Below are 17,356 nucleotides of genomic sequence, written 5' to 3'. Positions count from 1 at the left end.
AGTTTATATAGCTATGTGTAATAAATGTCAGGCATTCTACTTGGGAAAAACAGAGAGAAAATTAAGGCGCAGGATGTATGAACACAGGTATAACATTAGGAAAAGATATCAACTAATGCTTTATTTAAACATACCTTGACTGGTATGGGGGATGAGTTTTATTTTTTTATTGTAGAAATTGTGGACTTGAATATTAGAGGTGGGCCCTGGGAGATCAGGCTAGATTACAGGGAGATTTTTTTGGAAAATGGTTTTAGAGACAAATAGAGCTCCTGCTTTAAAGTTTATGGTCTCCCTGGCACCAGTGCTTAAATTAAGAGCAGCAAAATTGTGATAATACTTACTGACTTTGGCAAATCTATTAATCAAATAATAGAAAGGGTAGACACACTTGAGCATAAATACCAGGCAAATGAAAACTTGATCCAATCCTTATCGGGTGACCTGCACGCCAAAGACACCCTGCTATCGGAGATGCAATCCAAAATAACGGATCTGGAGACGAGAAGTCACCGGAATAACATATTAATCAGAGGATTACCAGAAGCGTATGACAACCAGAACCTACTATCAATCACCAAACAGATCTTTGTAGCCCTACTGGTTTCCGAAAACAACATGGAGAGCTTAGTTGTGGAGAGAGCACACAGAGCCTTGCATAAACGTCAAGTCTCCACTTCACCCCGCCATATCTACACTAAACTGTTAAATTTCCAGGACACTCAAAGAATCCTATTATCAGCCAAAAAACAAAAACACTTTACCTGGAATAAACACAGGCTCACCTTTTCTCAAGACTTGCCTCTCTTAATTAAATTAAATAGACAAAAGCTTGCCCCGTTTTGCGCAGATTTGATCAAGCGGAATATTAAATTCCAGATGCGCTATCCGAATGTCCTATCTTTTGCTTACAATGACAAGAGACACTCAGCAAATACTCCACAAGAAGCAAAAGAGATCTTTATTAAACTATGCAATGAATACCCTGCTGTATAACCTGCTGTACTCTGAAGTGTCTATCCAAACACTTAATTCAAGCTGATTGTATTCAAACCAAAGATACACCTCTGTATTGGTTATAATCATTTCACCTCCAAGCTCAATATTCAAGGCTTCCCGCCCTTATATCATCAGTATTGATTGATATCATTAACTGTTAATGAGTATAGTGCATTTCTACTCCTAGGCTCCTATTTTGAAGAGGAACCTTACTGATTCTGGATCTAGTAGCTTACGAGTCACCCTAAGTGGACGACTTCTGGATGTTCCTATCGTCGTGCTGATCCTGTGTCTTCCTTTTGATAGCGACACTAAAATACTCTAAATTCTGGCATACAGGCACTCCTATACAAATTTACTAGGGTTCTATCTGTCAACCCAACCCTTATGCAAATTGACTATATGCTGCTCTAATCAGTTTACTAAACTCATCACTTAGTTGTTATTGAGCAAGGTGTCGCTTTCTTTATATCCTGTGATTAACTTTTAACCTCCGAAAACGCTCAAGCTCATTGACACATCCTGACTACGCTCACAGTTACCAGTATTGCTTCAAGAGTTATCAATATTGGATCAGTCAAACTAAGTGCATTTCTTACCTGTGTTGGATTCAGTGTTAATCACGGAGGAAGAAAGGAACTGCTGTCCCGGAGGCTCATCTGCACTTCCGATGTATAATGCCGACAAGTCCTTCATAACAAAACTCCGCCACTATTACAGGGACAAGACTATGCATGACCTCTTCTAACCAAATGTTTTTACTTTAGCATACAGTATAGATCACTATAACTAGCATTAATCTAAATTGGATGTGTGTAATTCCTCCATTTTCTTGCTATGACTGGACAAGTCTTTCTTCACACCAACCTTGGGTAATTATGTTAGACGCATGACAATACAATGAAACTTCAGTGGATTTAACTGAAGACTACTTGCTTTTCATATGTAAATATCTTAGCTAAACCCAAAACTGGTGTACTCATATATCAGTTACATCTTTATATTGTTTGTCAACTACACTTAATATTTAAAATGTGCTACTACATTAGCAAAGTAAACATTACATTATTCTGTACTTACTTTCTCTTTCCTTATCTCTCTTTTTATCTATCCTTTACTCTTCTTATTCCAAATATATACATATACTTTTACAATGTTCAAGTGCTCAGCTCTCTTCCTTTACCTAGTTAGTTACACTTTTCCTCACTACCCCTCTACCTTCTAACCCTCCTCTTCCTTATTACACACATGCTATCACATACTCACTATATTTTCTCTCTAGATATCTTTGTATACCTGGCTACCTATACATAACTGTCTTCCTTCTTCCATTACTCCCTATCTTCTTTTGGAGCTCATGGTGAGATATCTCTTTAGGGTCTTAGTATGACCGTTGCTTTGTTAAATCTTGTTTTGTACATATGTATAGATATATCTAATAATACACCAGTCTTTTTCTGGACTTCCTACAGGATTGTTTCACCCAAAATGTTTATTGTGTTAACCAAGTTTGCTTATTCTCTCTATCAGTGTCTCTGTATTCCTTCTTTTATAGGGTCAGGGTGGGTAGGCGCCGGAGTAGTAATGAAGGAATACTGCGATAACACCTTGAGAGAACCTCCTAAATATACTAGCTCACATTGTTTACATAATGTTTGGTTTTGGCCTCTATGTTTTCTCAGATTTCTAACACCACTAATCACTACTTCCCCACTTTATAAGCTATCTAGTGTGTATGGCTGTATCCTTACATATTGACTCATGGAATGTTAGAGGGCTTCAAAACAAAGCCAAAAAATCCCTTATTTTTCACTTACTCTTTAAATCTCAGGCTAACATATATTTCCTACAAGAAACACACATGCTCAGAGAAGATTGGAACAAAGAGAGGAAAAAAAGTTGGATTAAAAATATATTATCAGCGGGCAATAGTTCCAACTCAAAAGGTGTGGCCATTATAATTAAAAACAACTTTCAGGGGACTATATTGGAGGAGAAGTTCGACAAAAATGGGAGATGGTGCTACTTTACTTCTCGACTTCATAATCTTGATAAACCAGTCCTATTTTTCAATCTGTATGGTCCATGCATTCACCAACATATTTTCATATTAGAGATTTATAATATCCTTTCTACATTCAATGACCACTATATTATAGCAGGAGGAGACTAGAATGCTGTCATTAACCCTGATATTGACCGCACTAGTAAATCTCCCTCTTATAATCATCAATCATCCATCGCCCTTGAGGAGTTAATGCTTGACCTCAATCTTGTGGATCCTACCTCACTCATAGGATACTCTACTAAAAATAAAATATACACATATTACTCAAAATGCTATAACGCATGGCCAAGATTAGATTTTATCCTAATATCTGATACTCTCTCCCAATTGAAGGCTATTTTTTCCCTAGAACCCAGATTCCTATCTGATCACTCAAGAATCTCCCTCAAACTTACCCATGATTCTAAGGTATCCCCTATATCCAAATACAATAACTGGACACTAAATAATAATATGCTTTCCAACAAGACTATAATTCAAATAGTTAATGAAACATTACTTGACACAAATTTTAACATGGATAAATCACACACACCCTTTGACATCCAATGGGCCACCTGCAAGGCTTGCCTCAGAGGTATTCTAATCAGCAAAACCTCCTATTTTAAAAAACTCTATAAAAGCAAAGAATCTAACCTTAAATTAAAGATCTCTACTCTTGAAAATCAATATAGACTTAACCCGAACCCTAGCATATACAAGGGAATAACTGATTCACAAAAATAATTACTACATCTCCACCAACAAACCCTTTCCATACATGAACAAAAACTTATGGCCACTTACTCTGAATGGGCGCAAGTGCCCTCCAAAGTTTTAGCAAGAATAATTAAAAACAACCAGACTCTCCCTAGAATCTCACCTTTGCATTTCAAAAATAAAATCTATAAATCTGACTATGAAATAACAAAGCTATTCATCTCCTTGTACTCAGAGGTCTACTCTAAGAAAACGGATCCCCCGAACAACCACCATATGGATGGATTTTTGAATTCTATCAAATTCCCCTCCCTAAACGAACATCAAAGGGACATCCTTTCTGCCCCATTAAGCTTTCAGGAAATCTCTAGTGTTATTGTCAGACTTAAAGTTGGCAAATCCCCTGGTCCAGACGGATTCACAGCTGAATTCTTCAAAACCTTCAACTCAGTAGTCTCCCCTATCCTCCTTAAGGTCTTTAATTATATAATAAATAATGGTATGTCAGATTTACACTGGAACACTTCAAAAACTATTCTAATTCTGAAAAATAACAAAGACAAAACTGATCCCCATAATTGTAGGCCCATTTCCTTAATAAATATTGATATTAAGATCCTAGCTTCCTTACTGGCCAACAGATTGAAAAAAGTTTTACCTTCGTTAATATCCTCGGAACAAGCAGGTTTTATATCACACAGACACGCGTGGGATAATACTTTGACATTGGACTCCCTTATCCACTTTACCAAAAAGGAAAAAAAAAACACTTTATGCACTAACTCTTGACGCTTCAAAAGCTTTTGACAGAGTAAACTGGGACTTCCTTTTTCAAACTATGACCTGCTTCAGCATACCCACTGCCTTTCTAGACATGATTAAGGTGTTATATAAGGATTCATCCGCCTACTTATGTATTGACAAAAATCTATCCAAACCCATAAAGATCGAGAATGGTACAAGACAAGGATGCCCCCTATCCCCTTTTCTCTTCAACATATTCATTGAACCCTTCTTTCTATATATTGCCCAAAATACCTTCCATACGATCCCCAAAGTTCTAAATACTAAATTATTACTGTCTGCCTTTGCAGATGATCTTATTCTCTACTTTCAAACACCTAACACAGACCTTAATAAACTAGTCAATTCTATCAATAAATTTTCGAAGGCCTCAGACTATTGGATCAATTTCAAGAAATCGCACATCTTTCCTATAAACCCTCTAGCTCATAAACCTAATTTATTCCCCAACTCTCCCTTTCAGACAATCTTGGACATCAAGTACCTAGGGATTCAGTTCGAACATAATCAACTCTTGACGTTCCAAAACAATATGTTTAGAGTCTGGTCAACAATAACGCTCGACCTACACAGATGGGAACTAATGAATCTTTTGCTCCTATCTAAATCAGCGATAATTAAGATGAATATACTTCCTAGACTTTTGTATCAGTCCAATGCCACAGACCAGACAATCTCTAAATCCTTTTTTTCCAAAATTAACAAAGAATTAGCCAAATTTATTTGGTATCCCAAATCAGTTAGGATCTCGTACTCCAAATTAACATCCCCAAAAAACAAGGGTGGTCTAAGCCTCCTGAATTTCCATCTCTACTACACAATTATCTGTGCTAACAGAATTTTGTCCATCTCGAATTTAAACCATAATGTATACAACTCTTACCCTAACTGGACAAAACTCTGGTATCAACATGTCTTAACTAGGAAGATTAACTCAGCCGCTCTTCCCTTTCTCTCTCTGGATGCTATAAACAGTTCAAAATTATCCAACTGTTTGAAACAAAAAATTAGCTCTTTTCAAGATCTGCTAAAACTCATTAAACTTGACAATGTCTTCCCGTTATTTCAACCCCTTCACTTAAATCCTAACATTAAACTAAACAATATGTCAATCAACCTTTCTAACTTCCCTCTCATTAAAAACTTTGTAGTCTGGGATATCTTTAAACATAAAGATGAATCACTCACTAATCTCAGCACAATTTTCAAGGTCAAATTTAAATACTTAACTATTCTCCGACAGCTGCGAGAATTAGTCACATCAAAATGTGCCCATATTAAGCCAGATAAACAAGATATCACTAAACTAGACACAGTCATTCAAACTCTGTTACTCCCAGAGAATATGCTCTCCAAATCATACAAACTTCTAACTTCCATAATCCACGATTCAGACTGCCTCTTCTCTAGATACTGGGATAAATACAACTCTCAGATATCAGAGAATCAGAAACTCTCTGCTATAAAAAATACTGTAGACTGTTTCCCCTTCAAGAAACTTTTCTACACTCAGTTAATGATCTACAATAATGCTTACCACACTCCCTCTGTACTAAACAAGTTTGATTCTAAGAAATCCCCCTCCTGTCCATGTTGTTCCTCCCCAAGAGCCAACTTCTTACATGTTTTATGGTCTTGCTACTACTCACATAAACTCTGGACCTCATTGAAGATCCGCTTACAGAAAATGGGCTACCATAAATCGACTCTCTTGGGAATTAGCAATCCTTCACATTCCTACTAGAGTTCTCTCTAAATTCGACACACACATGCTGGTTTTCTTATGCTCGCTTATGAAACTATACATCACTAAAAATTGGATCAATTACACTAAATTATGCTGGAACAACTTTAAGGAATTGGCCTGTACATACATCTCAGCACAAAAAATTATATCGAAAAGTCCTAAGAAGATTGCCCTCTTAAAAAAAGTATGGGAAAAAGTCTTAGATCTCATTAGTAGTGAATAAATAATTCCTATATCCTCATTTAGGTATGGAGACCTTTTTTTTCTTATATTCTTCTCCTTATCTTATTGTACTCTCTCAATGGTTGCACCTTGGTTAATACCTGTATATATTGTATATACTTTACTAGATTTTTGTTGGGGTTTTTTTGTTAAGTTTTACCTGCCTTACATGTTTATATATGCTCAGCATATATGCCCAGCTTTCTAAATACCATTATTCAGTACGTTGTGCTTTTTCTTGTTGATATATTAGAAACAACAATAAAAAGTTTTTTGGAAAAAAAAATTGTGATCATACATTATATGGCCTCTGGAGGGTAGCATTATTTAGCAAATGGATTTTGGTATTACCTACATACACATATATTTTTCTATTTTTTATTTTTTTATAAATGAATTTTAGGAGAAAAGTTTTATTCTCATATTTTTTATAAATGTTATTATATTGACTGGTATTATACTAATATATTTATTGGATATTGATTTTTTTTATTATTGATTTTTTTGTATTATTGATGTGTTTTTATCATTATATTCAGTGTGATTGGTTAATTATTTAATTAGGACTGTTTTGTAGTGGATAAATACAGGGATGTTTTTAGTACGGTCTATTCTGAAGAAGTTTCTTAGTAAGACGAAAAAGTGGTTATCAAGTTAAGCATTAAGTTTTATGTTAAATCTTTGAAATGATTACATCCTCAGTGTTCTGCAGTAAGGATATTATATGGACTGATGGAAAAAGGGGGCTGTTGAATTTGGAGGGGCTATTCAAAATGTTCTGAGTGGGAGTCAAATGAGAAGAGATTCAAAACATCATACAAAGACTATAGTATATAATCAGCCCACACAAACACCAGTTGACTATGGTCAGATTCAAACACCATACCTATATAGACAAACTGGATTCCATACTATATAAGACCAGAGCCACTGCAGATATTTGGCTTAAACCCTGTCAGAGTGCACTTTATAGAGGATGACATCATCAATGTATACTGAGAAAAAGATTTTGGGAGGAGTGTTTGACATAGCTGTGGACTCAAATCCCGGTGTAAAATTGTCTCCAGACTAATACTTGAAGGAAGACAGCAGGAGAAGGTAGGCTGCTGTGAGATTAAAACTCCTCCTTATCTACCTACACAAGCTACAATATACAGGTCTTAACATTAGCATGATTGCAGAAGGCTGACATGAACAGTGCCAGAGTGCACTTTATAGAGGATGACATCATCACAGAATGCTGAGAAGAAGTGGATGGATACGGATACCTGGTGTCAAAATCATGGCCTCTAGCTAAAGGCCAAAAAGTGCATAGTCATCACCTTTGGAAAAAACAAAGTACCCACAAACTACCACATAGGTGGTAGTCCCCTAAATACGGAAGACGTAATTAAGGATCTGGGGACCTAAGTAGATAGTAATCTCACTTTTGATAATCACATTGCCAAAGTGGTTAGAAAATCCTTCTACATGGCCCACCTAATCACAAAAGTGTTCGCATCCAGATCAAAAGATGTCATTGTGCTCCTCTATTCATCACTCATCAGACCTATCACAGAGTACAGCACCCCATTTGGGATGTACCTTACAAGACACCTGCAACAGCTGGAAAGACCACAGAAGTATCTCATGAAGAGGATCACTGGCCTCAAACAGATGCCCTATGCAGCTCGACTGAAGAAACTCCAGCTGTACTCGGTTGCATACTGCCTACTTAGAGGTGATCTCTGCCTGACATACAAGGCCATGTCAAACCCAGAATTGATGGACATGCTCCACCTAAAGAAAACCTTATCCCCTCGAGCCACATGCTCTAGAGATCTAAACCTCACCACAACTCCAATGAACCTATGAACTTATGGGAGGAGTGTCTGACATAGCTGTGACAGCAGTGTAAAATTGTCTCCAGACTGATAGTTGAAGGAAGACACATACAAATTGACTGGTGTAAAATTGCCTCCAGCACACACACAAGGTGATTACTGGGAGAATAGAACTCCTGTCACCTGGTTTATACAAGCTAGAGAACACAACACTCAATGAGAATGCTACTACAGAAGCCTGACATAACTACTGTCAGAGTGCACTTTCTAGAGGATGACATCATTAGTGCATGCTGAATAGATGATATTTGGAGGGCTGCTTGAAATTGCTATGGAGTCATGTAGCAGTGTAAAGTATCTTCTGAATGCTACTTTAATGAGAGCAGCAAGACCTGGACTCATTCTTATTTGACTAAGCACACACCCACACAAAATGTTAGAGCTGTAAGATTTGAATCCCAACCTATCTAGTTATACAAGATAGAGAACCCAGTATTTAATACCAGCAATACCACAGACGTCTGACTTTAAGAGTATTAGAGTACACTTTATAGAGTATGACATCAACAAAGTGTCACAGGTAACATATACTGCTATGAGAATTGTGTGCAAGTCTGAGATTTGTGATATTATTGTGTGAGCACAACTTGCAAAAGTACTTAAAAATACATCCTAGCAACCTAGGTCAAATAAGCGGTCATAAATGCATATTGCAGAAGTGAGACAAATATGTACCTGTTTTTCAGGATGCTTTGTAGATGGGACACAGACACACTTAACACACAAAAACACACATGCTCACACTTGGAAAACATCAGTAGTGCAATGATGAAGTTATGTGTCTTCACATTCAGACAAAGGTATGTGCACATTAATAAAAGTTACTGACAATATCAATGGGATATGATCATGCATGACCACTGTGCACTGTCACTATAAACCCATAACAAATGCAGCAATGCAGTTAGGCTATATAATTCTGTATTATGTTTGACAATGACGCAAGTACTGATGTATCATTTCCAAGTGCATTGCTGCAGGGCACATATGAATATCAGAATGTATGCGTTTGGTCAAGCACACGTGTCATTGGCCTTCTCTTGTATTTATGAGTGCATTTCCATGTATTGGAATATTACAGCCCAGATATGCCTCTTCACAAAGCACATCACCAAGATGCTGATTTGTGCAGATGATGGCCAAGATTAGTGCATGTGTGATTTGGATTTCAGAAATTAAACTTGTACTTGTGAAGTATCAGTGTGTCCTGGTGCTCGTTGCCAAACTATTCATAAATAGGGACATACAGTAACTGACCTAGTTGTGGTTAACTGCAAAACACATCTGTTTGTTGTTAGTGTTTCATGTGTCAGGCTTGCACAATATGATATAGGAGAAATTGCTGGCAGCTAGAAAGATATGTCTTCTGTACTTTATCTTTGAAATGCTAAGGCCAAAGTTTTATTACATAAATAACTGTTGGCTTTGCCTTCCCCATTTGCATTATATTAAGCACTTAGAAAATGTGGTTCTCTGCTTAAGGAAAACGGTAAAAATATTTAATGTAGTATACCTTCCTTTGTGCAAACAGGTTCAATGGCAATGTAAGGCTGTCAGCACTCTGCAAAGTATTAACTGTGGAAACTACAGCCATTGCTTAGCTTTCTGTGTGGCACAGGGTATAAGCGCAGTAGGGTTTTGGTCCTAAACTAAACAAGCTCAAGGTTCAAATCCAGGTGTCTCTCATTGTTTTACAAATGGTGTCAGGGTCTCATTAGCTAAGTAAATGTGATCAGGACTGCAAACGTGACTATCCATGACTACAGAAAGAATGTGTCTTCCCTAAATTGTAATAGTAATGACTACCTCAATGCACCTGTGCAACTCGTAGCTGTTTTGAAGGCCTCAGTTAAAATCACAAGTTAGTTGTCTGTACAGCTTGCTACAAATGGCAAGGTGTGCTACATCTTTTGAAATAATTAGTATGACTCAGCTGATTTGCTAACTATTTGTGCAGTGTCAGATATCATGAAAAGTGCATGCAGTATCCTTTTTCACAGTAAGGACAGTTTCCACATCATGTTAGATAAACATTCAATCCATCATCCAACTAAAGGTGCTACGATATGTTCTGATGAGATGAAGGAGTTTATGACTGACACAGGGCTGTAGAGAACGTAGGAGGTACTGCACTGGCACATTTATGAACATCTTAATGATGTGTTGGTGTGATGTGTCTTCTCAATTAGAATATGTCCTGCTCTGTAGCATGAATTGCATGAGATAAGGATAGAGGAAATATAGAGTGACAATAGTAAATACGTCCACACATATCTGTTTGAAGAAGATGCAGGGGATCTGGTATATAATGGTGAAATGTGGGAACTGATTTTTTTGACAGTTGTTTCAATTGTGACTCATCTTACAGTTTATTTGCTAGGCAGACGTATCATACTTATGTAGGAGAAGGAAATAGACAGATGGATAGGCAACAGGTACACAGGAAAGAGATCTCCAAAGCAGTCCTAGAGAGTATCCCCTACTGCTGGGTTATAAGCTTTAACAAAATGCAAACATACATTTCTACATCTGATCATCATCAAAACATCACACAAAGGGAATCCCAGAGAAGAGTTTGAAACCTTGCACACTACTGGAGCACTGATAACCTATTGAATCAAGGCAACATGGTGGTATTATCCATCAACAGAGTCAAGACAGAATGCAGAAGCCATGAGATGACCTTTGCATCCATCTACCTAATAGACAAACACAGATAAAGAGTGATGAGTGAATGGGAGAATACAAGGATGGAAGGTCAGTTTTTGGTGTGCTCTCATTATTACTCTGCCATGCTCTGTAGCATGAAGTGACTGATATAGGGGTAAAGGGTTAGGAGAGGGACAACAGGCTTATGACAAGCAGAAAAAGGTTAGATAAATAAGCAATAGTTGTGGGGATGGATGACATCTCAAATACTCATTTTTTGACAGCATTCAATACATCTCCACGAGAACTTATAACTGCAGCAAATGATAAGATGTGGTTGATTAAATATATCATGCATATATCATCACACAAAGAAATGATGTAAGATGTATCTGCAATTGAACCCTTGAGGTGATAGGCAACAATTAACTTTATTCATGTGCTTTATGTCAAAACTCCACATAGGAAGCTGTACTTTGCTATCTTCAGCAGTCTAAGAAATATCAGACTATCTGTTTCAAAGTAGAGCCTGTAGTCTGCCTTAACTCTGTATTCACATAGCTCAGCAAGTTTAAGCACCTTTGTGTGGAGATAACTTGAGTAGTACAGCTGATAGCAAACACTCACCAGGTTTTTCTATAGGTTGTGAACAGCTATTCACCACCACTCAGCACTGGTGCATGATGCCAAACTCCGTGCAAATGAAGAGGACAAAAAAGGGAAGGCTTTTTTATGGGACATTTCTGGCCATGTATGTTTTGTGTGTTCTTTTTTTTTCACACACTAAACGTGTGAAAATGGGGTTGATAGTCAAGAGGCAAAATAGGGAGGCAAGCAGTGGGAAGAACAAAGGGAAAGCAGTACAGACATTTGCAGGAGATAATTGGGAGAGAACCATAGACATCCACTCCTTCAACACAGTAATGCACAAAGGTAGACAAACTTTCATGAATTTGGACTGTCAACACAACACAGATGGGTGACAGCAATGCAATGATGTTGTAGAGCCAATTGAATCAAATCAAATGTGTCAAGGAAACACACCTGTGAAGTGGAGAGTGATGTATTAGACATTTTTTTTTGTTATTTCAAATAGAGAAGAATATTGGGAAAGGGATCTGGGAATGTGAGGCTCAGGTAGGTAGGGCAGGTGAGAAAGCAACAGCAGACAAACAGAACATACAAGAGAGACACAGGGATTGTGTTTGACACAAAAAAAAATTGGGGGATGCTGTCAAAGAAAAAATATACTTTAAAAATGATCAATACATGGTAGGTTCAGGTTAAGGCACTTTAATCTTGCAGCAAGGAGACAAAAACGTGCTAATACAGAGTTTGTCTATCTAGAAACAGGAAATGCAAGCATTTTTATACATTATCTAATAAGACATTGCCTATCAAGCTGACGTAGTAAATCACAAGTTTTAACATCATCATTTCGTAGTGGTTGCTTTCGTGAATTTCTGCTTGTACTATCAATTTTTGTGAGAAACTTCCTAAGAAAAACAACGTGGCCTTGGCTACCACCGGCTAGATATATGCAATGTTACCATTCAAGGTACTATGGCTAATTTGAGCACAAAGCAAGTATAGATTGCAGTTCATTTCTCCAACAGTTCTTTGTTTGTCTTTATCTCTTCCTTCTGCAGCTGTGCGTGTTCTCATACTTCAAACAGAGCTAATTGTTCAAAATCATTACATTATAGAATATGGCATTGTTCATTCATTGCTTCCTGACCTAGCAGATAATCACCTGTTTCCTCAAGTACATTTCCAAAAGGCATAAACATGAATTTTGCTGTGCTAGCAGTTACTAGGTCAGAGGGCATCTTGCAAGTTTCAGAAAGCACACTGCAGTTTCAAAAGCATCTTTTAGTCTCATACGAAACTAAGCTGTATATAAAATAGTGTATATAAAATAGAATGAAAAACGTGTTGACTCATTTAGTTTCTAATTAGCATTAAGCACACACATTAATACATATTTTTCTGACATTTCCCCCCTGTTAATACTTTTTAATTCTATTTCCAAAATCATAAACAGTTTGCTTCTTTTCATAACCTCTTCCATTCAGGATTTGCAGTTAAGAGAGTCATTCAGTTTAGACTTATGAAAGTGTTTCACTCTTCAACAACTCTTCAATTCCAGTACTTTGATGCAAAGTCTCAGAAACTAACATGTCTATAAAATCTTTGATTAACTTTTTCATGCAGGGAATACCACAACAAATGCATGCTCCTAATATGAGCAATCCCACACAAATGGCAATCAGGATGTTCATTAGGATGGAACCCCACCCCCCAAACAGATTCTGGAAAAAGTCCATCAGAGGGTTTGGGCCTGGTTTGGTCATGGTCGACACTTGCTGAATCACCTCAAGATAGTCGTTTATCTCGTGCTGGTTGTCAGGAATATACGAACAGCATTCTTCTTTGATTAAAGAGCACGTACCTCCTCTCGCCGCTAGGGTGAAGTCAAGAGCCATGCGGTTCTGAAGCACCACAGTTCTCATAGCATTCAGTTCATCAGTCACTAATTTGAGAGCAGAAAAGGTTGCATTGCTCATAACTTTGAGAAGTTTAGACAGTTTTCTCAGCTCCCAAATCGATTTCACTGTGCCATATGCAGGGGCTATGCCTGCCCACAATATAATGGTTTCACTCAAGTCCATGTGTGTCAGTTTATCTTTGTTTTTCACGGAGTTATGGTTTCTCCACCCTGCTTCGATTCGTCCCACTGGATTCTCAGGTCTCTTGATTGGACTTCTAGGATTACTGCTGACCTCTCTGACGTTTCGAATTTTTCCCTGAGGTAAAGCTGCAGTGTGTCGTATGGCCAGAACCAGGTAACCCAAAAAACAACTGCCGGACCAATTCTCAGGTAGCCATTTATATGCTTTTTTCCCACAAACAAAATAACAATTCTCTACTTTAGTATTGATATAAGCTTGCCCTGCATGAAACATTTTCTTATCAATAATAGAAAGCTGCTTTAAAAGAACAGGATTATGCTGTATTTTGTTAACATTTCTATGCATCTTCTCAAAATATGCATCATAGTTTGTATCACAAATAGTTTTAGTCTTACTGGCTTTAATATAACATTTAGAAGAAACAGTCACATTGCAATTGCTCCAACCCACCTGAATAGTGTCATTTTTGTAAAAACATACAATCCCTTTTTGTGTAACAGGTAGGTACAATGCTATTTTGTCTTGTGATTTCACAGGTGTAGTATCAAAAATCAAGTTTTCCCAGGTCTCATTGACCCCTAGGGGGACAGCAGTCATCAATAATCCCCAGTATGCTGTGTATGGCTGTGCAAATCCAGCAGTTCGAAACATTAAAAGTCTCAGCATACACATATTTAATTGCTTGGTAAGTGTTAAAGTTTGGATGCCAGTCTATGAGTAATGCATCACGTTTGTTCAGTTCAACTCGTGTGGCTGGGAAAAGGAAAGGCCACAGCAAAAAGATCATTGTTATCAGTATAGCTATCAGAATAATCATGCAAATTTTCTGAGGTTGTTCTGCATCTCTGTTTACTCTATACCTGGTCATTTTGTTCTCGTTGTATAACAGTAACAAGGTTTTTGTCCAGTTCAAAGTTCTTAACCAGTTTACAGTGTGTCAGATGAATCCAGGACACTCGCTCTGCGATCTTGACTGCAGTGGGTGTTGACAGTAGCACCTGGTATGGTCCTTCCCACTTCAGAGAACTCCAGTTCTTTTTCTTCACAACCTTCACCCAGACCCACGTGCCTGGGCCTATTGCTGCTTCTGATGGTCTGGTTTGTTCTTTATCTGAAACAGAATTTAACTGCAAAAGTTTGTTATTCAAAAATCACCTCATATACTTTGCAAGTGAACTGTCAGCCTCCTGGTCTGTAGGCATGAGAGGTTTCCACTGAGGTGTATAATATGCCCTCCCAAACAGAATTTCAAAAGGAGTTAACCCTTTTACATTTGGAACAGTTCTCATACTTAACAGTGCCAGAGGTAGACAGTGCACTCAATTCTTTTGTGTCTCACTAATCAATTTCCTAAGCTTGTTTTTCAAAACTCCATTGTGCCTCTCTACTAATCCTGCAGATTGGGGGTGATATGCGCAATGGTTTTTCAGAGAAATCCCGAGGTTACGGCTTAGTTGTTGTATAGTTTGATTTACAAAGTGTGTGTCATTGTCACTATAAATCTTTTTCTGTATGCCAAATCTAGGAATAATTTCCTTAACGAGGACTTTTGCAACAGTAGCTGCATCTGGATTTTTAGTTGGAAAAGCTTCCACCCATTTGGAAAACATATCTATAACGACAAGGCAGTACTTCTTATTTTCGCATTTGTTCAGCTCTATAAAATCCATACAGATAGTATGGAATGGATACGGTGGTGTAGGGAAACTCCCTTGCTTTGGTCTTAATGCCCCTTGTGCATGATGCTTGTTACAAACATGGCATGCTGCACAGAAATGTTCTGTGTAGTTTGTAAATCCATACGTTGTAAACACTCGATTCACTAACTGTACCATCTCCCCTGTTGAGACATGGCACTGCCCATGGCTTAACAAAGCTGCATATCTAAACAAGTTAGATGGTAAAATCGGTTTCCTCTCTTTGGAGATGTACAGTCCTTTCTCAAGAATTGCTCCTGGTTTTATCCATTTTTGTTTTTCTACATTTGTAGTAAATATCTGCATTGTTTTTAACATTTCTAAGTCTAAAATCTCAGATGGTTGTAATTCCTCATTCAAAAGAAATACTTCTGAAGCTGAAGCTGCTTATTTTGCAGCTGTATCAGCCCTCGCATTACCTTTTGAAATCCTATCCTGTTGCTTGGTATGAGCTACGCACTTGCAAATAGCTACTCTCTGAGGTAACAGAATAGAGTCTAACAAATCTAAAATAAATTGCTCATGATTAATTGGTTTACCAGTAGATGTTATCATTCCTCTATTTTTCCACTGCTGCGCAAAAACATGTACAGTAGAAAAAGCATACTGGCTGTCAGTAAAAATGTTCACTCATTTATCCTTTGCCAAGGTACATGCCCTTGTCAAAGCAATCAATTCTGCTGCTTGTGCAGATAAGTTGTGGGGTAAAGACTTTGCTTCTAAAATCTCAGTATCAGAAACTACTGCATATCCCACTAGATTCTGTCCTGTAGGACCCCTCCTACACGAGCCGTCCACATAGTATGTCACGTCGGCATCATCCAAGGGAACATCCGTGAGATCTTTTCTAGGTAGTGTCTTTTGCTCAATCTACTGCAGGCAGCAATGTAGTTTGCCATCTGCAGGGGTTGGGAGCAAGGTTGACGGATTCAAAGTTGTTCATCATTCAATTGTCATATGAGGTTCGCTCACCAGTATAGTCATGCAGCAAAGATGTCTAGCAGGAGAAAGATATGCTACTTTTTCTTGCAGTAAAATAATCACGACTGCATGAGGCACTCTCAATGTGAGAGGGTGGAATAACACTACTGAGGCTGAAGCCTGCACTGCCATTGCAGCTGTGACTACTGCTTTTACACAGTGGGGCAGGGATCACGCCACTGGGTCTAGCTGTGATGAATAGTAAGCTATGGGGCGTTGTTTGTCCCCATGTTGCTGTGTTAACACTGATGTCATATAACCTTGCTTACAATCTACAGTTTGGAAAAATCATTTATGATAGTTCGGTAATCCCAAAACTAATGAAGAAGCTATCAGCTGTTTCAATTTGCAGAAAGCTGATTCTGCTTCTGGTGTCCACTGTAATAAATCTTGTGCTGCCATAGGCTTTTTGAATATCAAGTTGGTCAGTGGAGCAGATTCCAAGGCATAGTTTGGAATCCAACTCTGATAAAAGTTAGTAGTACCTAGGAAGGACATCATTTCTTTCTTGGTAGTTGGTTTAGGTGCTTGTAATATTGCTGTTTTTCTGTCTTCATCTAATATTCTGCCTTCTTTGGATATTGCATATCCCAGGTATTTGACTTGTTTTTTTCCAAAGTTGCAGTTTGTTCTTGTTTACCTTGTGTCCTTGAGTAGCTAAAAATTGCAATAATGCTATGGTATGCTCTCTGCATTCTTGCTGGGTGGGAGCTGCCAGCAGAATGTTGTCTACATAAAGTAAAATCTGGCTGCCTTTTGGTGGGATAAATTCCACCAGGTTACTTGCCATTTCCTGTGCGAATATTGTGGGACTCTCACAATATCCCTGTGGTAGTCGCGTATATGTATACCTTTTTCCCTGAAATGTAAATGCAAACCAGTGTTGACTGTCAGGGTGTATCGGTATTGAGAAA

This window comes from Protopterus annectens, chromosome 5.part0 (genome assembly GCF_019279795.1).
Source record: "Protopterus annectens isolate FY-2018-M chromosome 5.part0, PAN1.0, whole genome shotgun sequence".
Classification (NCBI taxonomy): Eukaryota; Metazoa; Chordata; order Ceratodontiformes; family Protopteridae; genus Protopterus; species Protopterus annectens.
This window is presented reverse-complemented; position numbering follows the sequence as displayed.